The sequence below is a fragment of the Vulpes lagopus genome, chromosome 3 (genome assembly GCF_018345385.1).
Source record: "Vulpes lagopus strain Blue_001 chromosome 3, ASM1834538v1, whole genome shotgun sequence".
Taxonomy (NCBI): domain Eukaryota; kingdom Metazoa; phylum Chordata; class Mammalia; order Carnivora; family Canidae; genus Vulpes; species Vulpes lagopus.
Genome location: NC_054826.1, coordinates 11,577,458 through 11,590,911, shown reverse-complemented (window position 1 = coordinate 11,590,911; position 13,454 = coordinate 11,577,458). Strand labels below are relative to the sequence as shown.

The 13,454-nt window shown below is 33.4% G+C and overlaps 1 long non-coding RNA gene across 1 annotated transcript; it reads left to right on the top strand.

The window, feature by feature from the left end:
- Window positions 1-2,386: 2,386 nt before the first annotated feature.
- On the top strand, window positions 2,387-7,007 carry LOC121487208. Its single transcript, XR_005986795.1, has 3 exons — window positions 2,387-2,468; window positions 2,996-3,100; window positions 6,611-7,007. It is a non-coding gene; the product is annotated as an uncharacterized LOC121487208 (long non-coding RNA).
- The last annotated feature ends 6,447 nt before the right edge of the window (window positions 7,008-13,454 follow it).

Genomic DNA, 13,454 nt, shown 5'->3' with positions numbered 1-13,454 from the left:
AGGTAGAGCACTCCAGGTTGGTAGGTGGCGGTTTTAATAAGCAAAGGAAACTTACATCTGAGGCTGGTCTTGGGCAGCAGGAAGATGAATGTATCTCTGCATCTGCCTGCCAAATCTTAAAGGTTTCTGAAGAGGCTAACTGGGTTTAGTCGTGTATACTGTGCAGGTGTTCCCTATACCACATCACTATCTAAAGGCTTAAGTCCTTGGAGCAGTTTCTGGGAATGGGAAGGCAAACGAAACTCACATTCCAAGGATAGGGGAGGTGGTAAGGAGCTTCTAGTCACCTGGGTCCTGTTCAACTGGCAGTCACATTTTTTCAATGACCAACAGGCTGGTGATATTTTTTCTTGTGAAGTCTACTTTGAATGATATTACACAGCAACTTTCAATTTCTTATAAATAGTGTTTGTGTTATGTATTTTCCATTGTTCATTTTTAGCCTATTTTATTTTTATATTAAACATTATTATCTTACAGAAAGAGTATAACTAGTTCTTACTTTTTATTTTTTTTTATTTTTATTTTTTAGTTCTTACTTTTTAATACGATAAGGCAATGTTTACTTTTCAATGAGGATTTTTAGGTCATTTTACTTAGATTATCAGTGTGGTTGGTCTGAATGCTATCATTCCAACCATTATTTTCCATTTGCTCTCTCTATTCTTTTTAAGCTATTTCTCCTTTTCCTGTCTTATTTTAGATTGAATATTTTGAATTAACAGGGTTTTCTTTTTGATCAAGTGTTCATAAAATATTTTATTTGACTTTATCTTCACTAAAACTTGTTATCGATAGTGTTTCGAATATCAGAGTTGTATTTTTTTAGTGATTAGTCTAACCTTTAAACTACGCATCTTTAACTTATCACAGTATTCCTTCAAATAATATTATGCCATTTTATGTCGAATGTAAAAATTTTACGTCAATATATTTCTTCCTCCTTTCGTCATGTTGTTTGTTTAATAGAGATTTTAGTTCCACATATGATACATCTCTATTCTATATAGATACACTGTTATTTTAAAATTTATTTTTAGGGATATCTGGGTAGCTCAGCAGGTGAGCATCTGCCTTTGGCTTAGGGTGTGATTCTGGATTCCCGGGATCGAGTCCTGTATCAGGCTCCTTGCATGGAGCCTGCTTCTCCTCCCTCTGCCTATGTCTCTGCCTCTCTTTCTCTCTGTGTCTTTCATGAATAAATGAATAAAATCTTTAAAAATTATTTTTGAAAGGAATAATATTTATTTCTTCTTTTTGAAAACCTTATCAGTATCACTCATCCCCCTATCACTTCCCCTTTGGAGCTACCAGTTTGTTTTCTGTGTTTAATAAGAGTCTGTTTTTTTGTTGTTGTTGTTGTCTTTTTTTCCTCATCTGCTTGCTTCCTTTCTTATGTACTACATATGAATGAAATCATATGGTAAGTGTCTTTTTCTGTCTGACCTATTTTATTTATTTCATTTAGCATTATACCCTCTAGGTCATCTATGTAGTTGCAAATGGCAAGATTTCATTCTTTTTTATGATTGAGTAATATTCCACTGTATGTATGTGTGTATTTTTTCACATCTTCTTTTACCATTTATCTATTGATGGACACTCAGATTGCTCCATATCTTGGCTATTGTAAATGATGCCATAATAAACATAGAGGTGTGTATATCTTTTCAAATTAGTGTTTTGTTTTCTTTGGGTAAATAACCGGTAATAGAATTATCAGATCATATGGTAATTCTATTTTTAATTTTTTACAAAGATTTTATTTATTTATTCATGAGAGACACAAAGAGAGAGAGAGGCAGAGACACAAGCAGAGGGAAAAGCTGGCTCCATGCAGGGAGCCTGATGTGGGACTCAATGCCAGGACTCCAGGATCACGCCCTAAGCCAAAGGTAGACACAGACTCTTGACTGCTGAGCCACCCAGGCGTCCCTATTTTTAATTTTTTAAGGAACCTCCATGCTGTTCTCCACAATGGTTACACTGACTTGCATTCCCACCAACAGTGCCCAGTGGCTCCTTTTCTTCACATGTTCACCAACACTAGTTATTTCTTGTGTTTGATTCTAGGCATTTTGACAGATGTGAGATTAAATCTCATTGTGGTTTGATTTACATTTCCCTGATGATTAGTGATGTTGAACATCCTTTCATGTGTCTGCTGGCCATCTGTATGTTTCTTTGGAAAAATATCTGTCTATTCTGGTCCTCCACCCATTTTGTAATTAGATTATTTGTTTAAAATAATTGCTAAAAACAAATTATCTTTTAAACATTGATAAGTGAAAAGGTACTTTTGTATATATTTACCCAAATATTTACCACTTATATTCTATCCTTTTGCATAACTCCATATGTTAATCTGCTGTCATTTTTTTCTTTAAGGTTTCTTGTCAAAATTCAACATTTTTCATAGTGAAAGTCTGCTGGCAAAAACTTCCCTTAGCTCCGATCATCTAAAAAAGGTCTTTTTTCTCTTCATTTTAAAATATATTTTAATTGGATATAAAACAAATTTTATATCCATAAGAATAAAAATGTATTATATTGACAAGTTCTTTATTTTATCCTTAAAGATAATATTGCTATCCCTTCTGGAGTGTGTTTGTTTGTTTGATTGTTTGTTTTTATTTCTTTTTGGCAGAAGCTTCTGTTAACTTTTATGATTGTTTTTCTACTTATTTTGCTTTCATATTGTTGAATTTATTTGATGCATAGAGTTCATGGTTTTGATTATTCATCAGATTTGAAAAAAGATATTCTCTCTCTACCCTGGCCTTCTTGGGCTTCAATCCCACATATGTTCAACCACATGCTACAGGCCCACAGATTACTAAAACTTTTCATTTTTTTCTGTCCTTTTCCCTATTTATGCTCTATGTGAATAATTTCCATTGCTTTTCAAGTTTATTAATAATTTATTTTTCAGAGTGTACTATGCTATTAATCATACCCAGTGGCTTTTTTGTTTTATTCATTTATTTTTTAATAGCTTCATTGAATTTTAGCTGATATCCAAAGAACTGTATATACTTAATGTGTGACATTTGATGAATTTGGACATGCAAACGCCTATAATACCATCACGTCAATTAAGGTAACAGATATATCCAGCTTTTCCTAGAAATTCTTTCTTTCCGTTAGTTGTAGCTTTTCATTTTGGATTTTTTTGGTCCGTGTGTGTGTGTGTGTGTGTGTGTGTGTGTGTGTGTGTGTGTTTGAAAACAATGTGAGATCTGTCCAAGTGGCTTCTTAACAGTTTTTGAAGTGCACAATACTGTATCATTAACTATAGATACTATGTTGAACAGAAGATCTATAGAACTTACTCAGCATAACTGAAGCTTCATAGCCACTGAATAACAACTCCCCATTTTGTCACCCTCCAGCTCTGATAGTATTGTATTCCCTTCTGAGTTCGACTACTTTAATGAACTCATGTAAGTGGAATCTTGCAGTATTTGTCCTTCTGTGATGGAATTTATTTGACTTAGTAGGATGTCCTCCAGGTTCTTCTATGTGTCACAAATGACAGGATTTCCATGTTTTTTTTTTAAGAGCTGAATAATATTGCTAGTATATGTGTATATATGTTTTCTTTACATCTGGAAGTGGCATTAAGACAGACATATAGACCACAAGAAAAAAAATACAGAGTTCAGAAATAAACCTATGCATATATGTATGGTCAATTGATCTTTGACAAGGTTGCCAAGAACACACAATGTGGAAAAGATAGTCTCTTCAACAAATGATATTGGAAGAACTAGTTATCCATTTGCAAAAAAAGTAAAGTTGAACCTTTATACCACATGCAAAATTAAGCATAAAATTGAAGACTTAAACTTAAGATCTGAAACTAAAACTCCTAGAAGAAAATATAGGAGAAAGCTTCTTGACATTGGTGTTGGCAATGGTTTCTTGAATACGACACCACAAGCATAATCGACAAAAGCAAATATAACAAGTGGGACTATAGTAAATGAAAAAAAGATTTTTCATTTTAGATAGTGAATTTGGATCTTTTTTATATCTTTCATTTCCCTCCTCATTATCTTCATGTATTTTTGAAAACCTCGATTTTACTTTGAATACCTTTATTGTATTGTAAACTTATTCTACTATCTCTATCATCTTTGTATTTCTTTCTACTCTTCTAGTTATTTTTCACATGTTCCCATTTCTTAGCATGTCTAGTAACATTATTGTTGAACGTCTTTTGGACTTTTTAGACTTGCTTTAAATAAATGTTTGTTTTTTCTTTCTGGTTTGCTCTTGAGTTACTTTTTGTTCTGCATGATCATTTTGAGGCTTATTTTAATGTTTTATTAAGATTATCTAAAATAACATTTACTCTCTGAGTAATTTATCTTCATTATTTAAGCATGACCCTCTGGAGTTTCTAGTAAATGTTGTATTTGATTACTGAAGACTTTGTGATCTGGTGGGGACAGAAATAGTTTCCAGCTCTTTGTGACTTCTGGGAACAATTCAGCTTCTAGCTACTCACTCTTACTGCATCACCCTGTGGAGTTAGATCCTATACATGAATATCTTAATATTCAATAAAGATTTAAGGGAATGCAGACTTTTGAAGCTTTTTTGACTATTTCCCTCTCTTTAGATCTCTATCCCACCACCTGCAGCTACATCTATGAACTCTGATCTGTGTCTCCTCAATTTAGTAAGACTGTCACACTCTATTGATCTCCTTTCCTGCCCTATGATTCAGAATATGCCTCCTGGCATGAAGCCTGGACAATCTTAGGTTCACCTCATTTTTCCTTTTCCCAGTATTACAACCCCACGCTCCCTGTTGTCTATTGTCTGAACACAGTTAAATACATTTTGTTTAGATGTTTAAGACAGAAGGCCAAATTTCAGTTCATCTTACTCCATCATTGTGAAGATGAGAAGGAAGAAAGTTAAACATTTTTAGTTACTATCATAATTTGAAAAATCTCAGACTTTTTCAGTTTGAAAATACAAAATCCATGAATATTACAAACAAATGGTCATAATAAGTTCCAGGAAATAAATTGATGATGTATGTTCTTGAGATCAAATACTCATTTAAAGATTAAGATATCTATGCATCTGAATATTTCATCTACTAGATAAATGCAAACATAGCAAAGTAAACAATGCTTGTAAGATGTATGGATTACTCCGTTATTCTAATATGTAAGCCAGCCTAAGGCAATTAGAAAAATAGTGAGATGTAGCCGAAGGTTTGATTTTTTCTATAGAGAACTACATCCCCAACTGGCAATTGTCTTATTGTATAGACAGAATTCAATTATAACAAAAATGCAGCAAAATTAAAAAATGTGTTTTCTTAAAAGCTTCATTTGAGAATTCAACAATACCAAAATTTCATCTGTCAAATAAGATATAGCAGCATGTCACACCCTTCAGAAAACTCTTATGCCTGTAAAATAATTAAGTGTGAGGTTTAAAACAATATTGACCACATAAAATTAATTTGCCCATTAACACACAAGCATAATTAGTTTTATCTTGTTCTAAGAGAGCACATTTTCAAACATCTAAACTGCACTCTAGCCACTGAATAATAGAGATGGGTTAATTTAGATAGGTTAATTTTTCTTCATTAATACATAATTGTGATAATTAAAGACTTGTTACTGAGGCTGTTTTAGATATCTATCAATTTGGAAAGAAAATACTAAAACTTTATAAGCAAATGTTATGTGGATTATACAGAATGAAGCTAGACTTTGTTTAAAAACTCTCAAATGGGGGCAGCCAGGGTGGCTCAGCAGTTTAGTGCCACCTTCAGCCAGGGGCCTGATCCCGGAGACCCAGGATCCAGTCCTACGTCAGGCTCCCTGCGTGGAGCTTGCTTCTCCCTCTCCCTCTGTGTCTCTGTGTGTTTTTCATGAATAAATAAATCTTTAAAAAAACCTCTGGAATGTTTAAAGAGTAATATTTTATATTAACTTATTATATAATTGTGATGTTCACTTGATGATTAAGAAAACACATCTTTATCTTTTATTTCATTAAATGAAATAATCACTTTTATTGTTTTAGAAACACAACATAGTGCTGGACCTTTTATGGTCTTTTCCTCCTCACTCCTTCAGATTTCTATGGGGGAATTGGTCATTCCCCTTCATACCTTGTCCCCTTCATATCATATGGTCTCACCCCATACACATTCTCCCACTCTTCTAAGAAATATACCCTACTGTTCAATCATGCTTCAGCTTTATTATAAGGATCTCTTATTTCAAGTAGGAAACATTCTATTATAAACAATAACCTTCACTTCTTTTAGTTTGAACAATAGTTTTATTTTATGATTTTTTAAAGATTCTATTTATTTATTCATGAGAGGCACAGAAAGAGAGAGAGGGGCAGAGAGACACAGGCAGAGAGAGAAGCAGGCTCCATGAAGGGAGCCTAATGTGGGACTCGATCCCGGGTCTCCAGGATCACACCCTGGGCAAAGCTGGCATTAAACTGCTGAGCTACCTGGGCTGCCCTGTTTTTTTTTTTTTTTTTTTTTTTGTTGTTGTTGTTGTTTGTTTTTTTTTTTTTTTTTTAATTAACATAGGAATTAATGGTGGTCCATTGGCAGGCAGATGTTCAGACTGATTGACTCAGAACTGCCTAATATCATCACATGCTTGCTTCTTCCCCACACTGATGAAAGATGACTACAGCATTTGTAAGTATATACGGGCATAGAAAGCTCTTCACTTTCTTAGATCTCTTTTGAGAAGATGGAAATCTTTTCCCAGAAGCATCTAGAAACTTCTGCTATCTGTGTCAGGACTTGGTCTGCAAGTCCATTGCTAATTCAAACTTTGTCATTAGGTCTTAAATTGTGGTTATTGGGTTCAACTAATCACTAGAGAAAAACTGGTCACTGTGAAAACCTCCAGGCTGACACTATTGCCCATCATTAAGGAAAGAGTATAGGAAGTGAAAATGCATAGAAGCCCAAAGATCAGAAGGATTAAAATCATACATGGGGAGAGTACTAGAGAAAGACAGACAGAGATATAGACAGAAAGAAGGAACTGGAATTCTATTTTGGCTGAGTTGATTGGAGTAGTTTTTGGAATTTAGAAGAGGAGAAAAACATTATTGGGCAGCTGTGGTGTGAAAGAGGAAAAAAGATTACAAAGAATATTGTAAGGAGGGTGGCTGTGATTTGTTTTTGGCTGTGGTTTATAGTTGCAATAAATATTTCTTTGGTGCCTTAGACACTTAAAATTACATTAAAATTTTGTTGAGCTGTTATTTTGTTGTGTTGGATCTCTACAAAATATTCCTTCAATTTGTTGCCCACAGTTGCTTTTCCTTAATAGTAATTATTGATAAATGCAATAAATATAAATATTTGATAGATAAGTTACCACATCTGTAAAAGTGGTATGCTTCAAATCAAAGGCAAGTCTTTAAAATTTGTTTTGTTTAAATTTATACTCCTGAGTTTGTAAATTAAAATGATATAGAAAAAGTCTAGAAAACAGCTTTATGAGGTATGAAGTTTTGCTACTAGATGTGTCAGGCATATGTGTGACTTAAACTAAGAAAGTAAATTATCTTAAATGCCTAGAAGTGGAATTCCTGGGTCAGAGAGTGGGCATGTGTTTAGTTTTAGAAGAGGATATCAAACAGGGGCACCTGGGGTAGCTCAGTCAGTTGAGTGACCAACTTGGTTGCTTAGGTCATGATCTCAGGGTTGTGGGATCAGCCCCATGTCAGGCTCCCCACTCAGCAGGGAGTCTGCTTCTCTCTCTCCCACTGCCACTCCCCCCACTTGCACTCTCTCTCTCTCCCCCCTTTCTCAAAAGTAAGTAAATAAAAATATGTCAAATAGTTCTTTCTAAATAATTAAACACATTTGCATTTCACCAGCAATGTAGGAGGTCCAGTTGTTCCATGTTCTCACCAACATATAGTATCACAGCTTTTTAAATTTAGACATCCTGGTTTTCTATATTATCTCTCCATTTTTCATTACATTTCCTGGATTTAATGATGTGAAAGGAGCATTTAACACAAGCTCTTGGATTTCTTCTTTTATGAAATGCTTATTCAACTATTTTCCCGTTATTTGTCTTCTTACTGATTATTCCTGTGTGAAGATTGTGAACATACCTTCTTTAAGCTTGCTCCTTGAAGCTTTACAGTTTGACATTTACATTTACGTCTCTGATCTATTACACACTTTTACACATCTTCTGAAGTAGATGCAAAGGTTCATGTTTTTCTACATATTTATTTGGTTTTTTTTTCCAGCACCATTTTCATAAAACATTCTATCCCTAATATTGAATATATAATTAAAATTTATTTAACCTAAAAAAATACAGATTAAGATGTCCCATGATCTAAAGCGACAAAGGCTGAGATGAGCCAGATTTGAGATTAGCAGATAAAGCCTTAAAACAGCTCTGTTAAATGTATGCAAACACTTCAAGGAAAAAATAAATTATGACATTAGAAAGCCTGAGTGGCTCAGGCAGTTAAGCAACTGACTTTTGATCTCGGCTCAGGTCTTGATTTCAGGGTCATAAGTTCAAATCCTGCATTAAAAAAAAATATTATGACGAATTACTATATGAGGAATACTAGGTCAAAATAGAAACTTAAAACCTGAGAAGTACAGTATGGGAAATGAAATGTTCCTATAATGTTCTTAATAGCAGATTGATGATAGTAGAAAAAAGGTTCAGCAAACATGAAAGCAGGTCAATAGATATTCTTCAATCTGTAGAACACTGAGTAAAAAATTAAAAAAAGGAACAGAGCATCAGTGAGGGACAATACTGAGCAGAATGATGAGAAGGTAGAAAAGAGTTTTGCATAAATATCACCTCAATTTACTAAATATAATTAAGTAAAACAAAACAAAACAAAACAAAACACATAGAGGTATGGATCTCAGCAAACTTAAAATAGCAGAGAAGATGCAAAGAAAATCAAGGGGCATCCTAGTGAAATTGGTAAAGGCAAAGAAACAGAGAATATTGAATGTATCCAGAGAAAAGAAAACTTCCATTTAGGGAAGCATTGATATTATCACATGATATATAAAGTCTCATCGTAAACAGGGGAGGCCAGGAAACAGTGGACTAACATTTTTAAAGTGGTGACAACAATTTTACAGACTTTATCAACCCAAAATTCTACACCCAGTGAAAATTTATTAAAAAATAAATAAAATTTAATAATAAAATTTATTAAAAACACATGTTCAGATAACTTTTTTTTTTCTTAATGATGGAATTCAACTCTATGGTAAGTAGAACTGTGCTTCCACGCCCTAATCATGGGGATTTTGACCATATTATTTTACAAGGTAAAAGGGGCTTTTGCTGATTTTATAATCAGGAGGTTATCTTGGATTATATGGGTGTAGCCAATGCAATCATATGTGCTTTTAAAAGCAACAGAAGAAGGCAGAAAAGGAAGGTAGAGAGATTCAAAAAGAGAAGGATTGATTGCTTCTTTAATGATGGTGAGAGTCTCAAGCGAGAACCAGAGAGATGTCTCTAGTAGCTGAGGGTGAAAGAGGATGTCAGTCACCAGGAACAGGATTCAGCCTGAGTCTGGAAGTAGATTCTTCTGTTGAGCCTCCAGAGAGTACATCCTGGCTGACACCTGGAATTTGGCCTCGTGCAACTCTTGCAGACACTGCAGACAAGCTTACTTGGCCTTCTGAAGCCAGAAGTGTAAGATAGTAAATGAATGTGTGTGTGTGTGTGTGTGAAGCAACTAAATTGGTGATTTGTATGGCAGCAACAGAAAACCGATATAACCCCAAACAGAATTGCATCACAAGGAAGAACTAAAAGTTCTTCAAGCTGCAATCATACCTGGTCTAAACTCAGATTTCTCCAGATTTAGAAAGTCATAAAGATCCCTGGAAATGGTAAATGCATGAGAAAATACACAGAACTGAGGCACGTGGGTAGTGAAGGTGGTTAAGCATCCGGGTCTTGATTTTGGCTCAGGTCATGATCTCAGGGTTGTGAGATAGAGCCCCAAGTTGGGTTCTGTGCTGGGTGAGCAGCCTGCTTGAGATTCTCTCTCCGCCTCTCCCTCTGCCCCCTCTCTCCCTCTCCCTCTCTAATATATATTATTATATATTATAGATATATATTATACATACATGTTATAATTATTATGCATCTATATTAGAGGGAGAGGACTATTTTGTAAGTTTAATTTTTTTCAATGAAAATGTACTATTTACATCCAAGTTATAAATTTTATATGAAACTTATAAAGAATACATATGTAAAATATGACATAAATTCCACTAAGGATAGAATAGAATATATTATACTATTGTCATAGAAGTTCAATATCTTTTTATTTCTTTATTATAATTTGCAGGATTATATCCTTTTGCCTGCTTAATTTAAAGATCTTTCCTTCTTTTTATCTTTAGTGTTCAGCAGTTTTATAATGATGTTCCCTGGTGTGGCTTTATTTATATTTATGAAGCTTTGGGTTAGTAGGACATGTTGAAGTAAAGATGGATGTTTTTCATCACTTTTGGAAAACTGTCATCCATTATTTTAAGATACTGCATAGCCTCATTTCTCCTCTTTTCCTCTTTTTTCGAAGATTCCAATTCCCTACAATTACTGCAAACAGTCTCCTTTCACATGTTGTTTACATATGATACTTGCTATGGTTTTACTTTTGTATTTTTCTCTTCATGCTTTCTCTTCATGCTTATATCTATTATTTGCTTCTGGTCCATATTCAAGATTATTAAATTCTTTCTTTTCAGGAGTACTGACTCTAAGCCGTATGTGTTTAACCTATGCATTTTATCAGTTTATGAATTTCATTATTTTTTAATATATAAAGCTTTTTGTCTTTTAATTTGGTAAGCATGATTATCTATCTATCTATCTATCTATCTATCTATCTATTTATTTATTTATCTATTTATTTATTTATTTATTTTATTTAGAGAATAAGAGAGTACACCTGTGAGTGGAGGGATAGTTGTAGAGGGAGAGAAAAAACTTTCAAGCAGGTTTGATGGCCAACCTGGGGCTAGATCTTACAACCCTGAGATCATGACCTGAGACAAAATCAAGAGTCTGATCCTTAAGTGACTGAGTCACCCAGGTGCCCCAAGCAAGATCCTTTAAAGTCTGTGTCTAATATCATCATTACCTGAATGCTGGATAATTTTAATCATTTTTTCCCTATATTTTTGGCTTTTAGTCATTTTCTTTGATCTAGTTTTGTTTCTCTGTGTTCCTCATTTTAACTGAAAAATTGTTTACATACTTTGTGGATTTTGATAATATTTATTCCAAAAAGTATGTACTTGTTTTCTAACAGGTAACTAGGCTAGTGGCACAAGTACTTTTGCATCACCATAGACTAAACAAGAATCTAGCTCATGGGAAACTGGGAGCCAGTTCTTGACTCCAAATATTATTTAAAGCTTGAGTATTTGCCAGGTACCCCCTTGCTGGGCCGATAACGTCAGTGTTTGTCTTGTTAGTATGGTGGGTTAACTATAAATGCGCACACTTCTCAGCCTTCGGGTCATGCCATTGGAATGAGAAAGTGTCCTCTGGTGTCCAGCAGCTCCCCATAGTCTACTCACCTTCCTACTTTACTCTTTTCCAGGTTATGACAGCTTTCTTATGCCCTGAGATAAATATAATTTTTATATTTAAGTCCAACTTTTCTGGTTGTTCTCAGTGAAAAGTTGATGCAGGCCACCTATTCCATCATTTCTGAAATGACCAATTGATTTTTACATATATTAATATTTGCACAATGTTATCATGGAAAATATAGACTCCTAAAAATTTGACACACACACACATTTAAATACTTTTAGTAACTTTGGACACAGGTTATCAAGTGGTTAGAAAGAACACATAAATAAAATCTTTGCAGTTAATAATTTGATGTAGAGTATTGCAAAAAATAATGTGACTTGACTGTATAAACAGGGTTTGATTATTAATTTTCACATATGAACTCACTGACATTATTATTTTTGTTATTTTGTACATAGATGCATAGGTGACACGGTATAGAGAATTAAATTATTGTTCATGGAATTTTAGTTTTGTAGAAACCAATAACCACTGTAGAGCATCTTGATCTCTTAGTTTTTCTTCAGTAATAGTACAGCATTATCTACAAATAAATTTACTATGAATAAGTCCACTATATAAAAATAATTTGCAGTACTCTCAAACTTGTCATCTCATAAGTCTAATATACACTTATTAGAATCTCTATTCTATACCTATGACTTGAGAATTCAGTGTTAGTTTCATAGCATATGCAAATATGCAAGTTCATGGACATTACAAACCCCTTGAAAGCCCCTATGGGAGAACTCAAAAGTAATGAGGCCCTCATCTGTTCCAAGGTTATATGTGCCTCGTACCAAGAACTGCAAAATTAAAATAATTTGTAAAACACTTGTATCTAATTTCCTCTTCACTGACAGAAAAAAAAAAAAAGGTAAGAAAAGAAGTGGAACTTTAAATTTGTCCTATGAAAATTTATAGTGGGTTATAGTTTATAAAAAGCAGATAGAGAATGTTGTTACTAATTTTGCATTGTTAATTTATAATCACCAGGAAAAGAGCAAAAAAGATTGAATTCTATCTTTTAAGTTGAAAATATATTGTGTTTCCAGAACTGAGTTTCTTACTTACATGTCATCAAATACATTAATCTTTTTCATTTCTAGCTTTATCTTTTTATCACTAAAAATTATAAAAATATTATCCTGTACTTTTTAATGCAACTATAGTTGACTTTATTATTTCTCTACTCTTAGAATAATTGTTTATATAGTTGTGAATGTATATTGAAGTGTTTTTCAACTAAACATAAATTCTATAATTGTGTAATTCAAAAGTAATGTACATGGAGATGCCACAAAACCTGTTTCCACTAATATTCAAAATTCATTCATACCCTGGCAATAAGACGACTGATGAAGTATAAATATTTTCTTCATTTTAAAGACATTCTTGTTGATTAAGAACAGAGTATATGCTGAACACTTTATATCTTTTCAGAATTTCTTTTTCTAACAGTGTTTGGAATGAATTCAATGAGGGTAGATGAGATTTGCATAAGGGAGATATAACTGATTACATTAATATATGCCATTTGGTTAAGAGACCACTAGAGTCATGAAGATATAATCTATGCAAAACAGAATTACTCAATATTGCATAAGAGAACAGAAAACATTCCCAGGAATTTTTAATTCATATAACTGAAAACCCTTCTTATAAAAACCTGGTAATGGTAAACTAAAAGCAAAATTGTTTATATACAGTTAACATCTACAATTAAAAATATCTATTGATGCCAGCTTCATACTAGTGATTACTTTTTATGTAAGTACCCAGGTGGCATTTTCTGTGGCCTCTGGTTAGGAACCTCTGTTTGTAGCT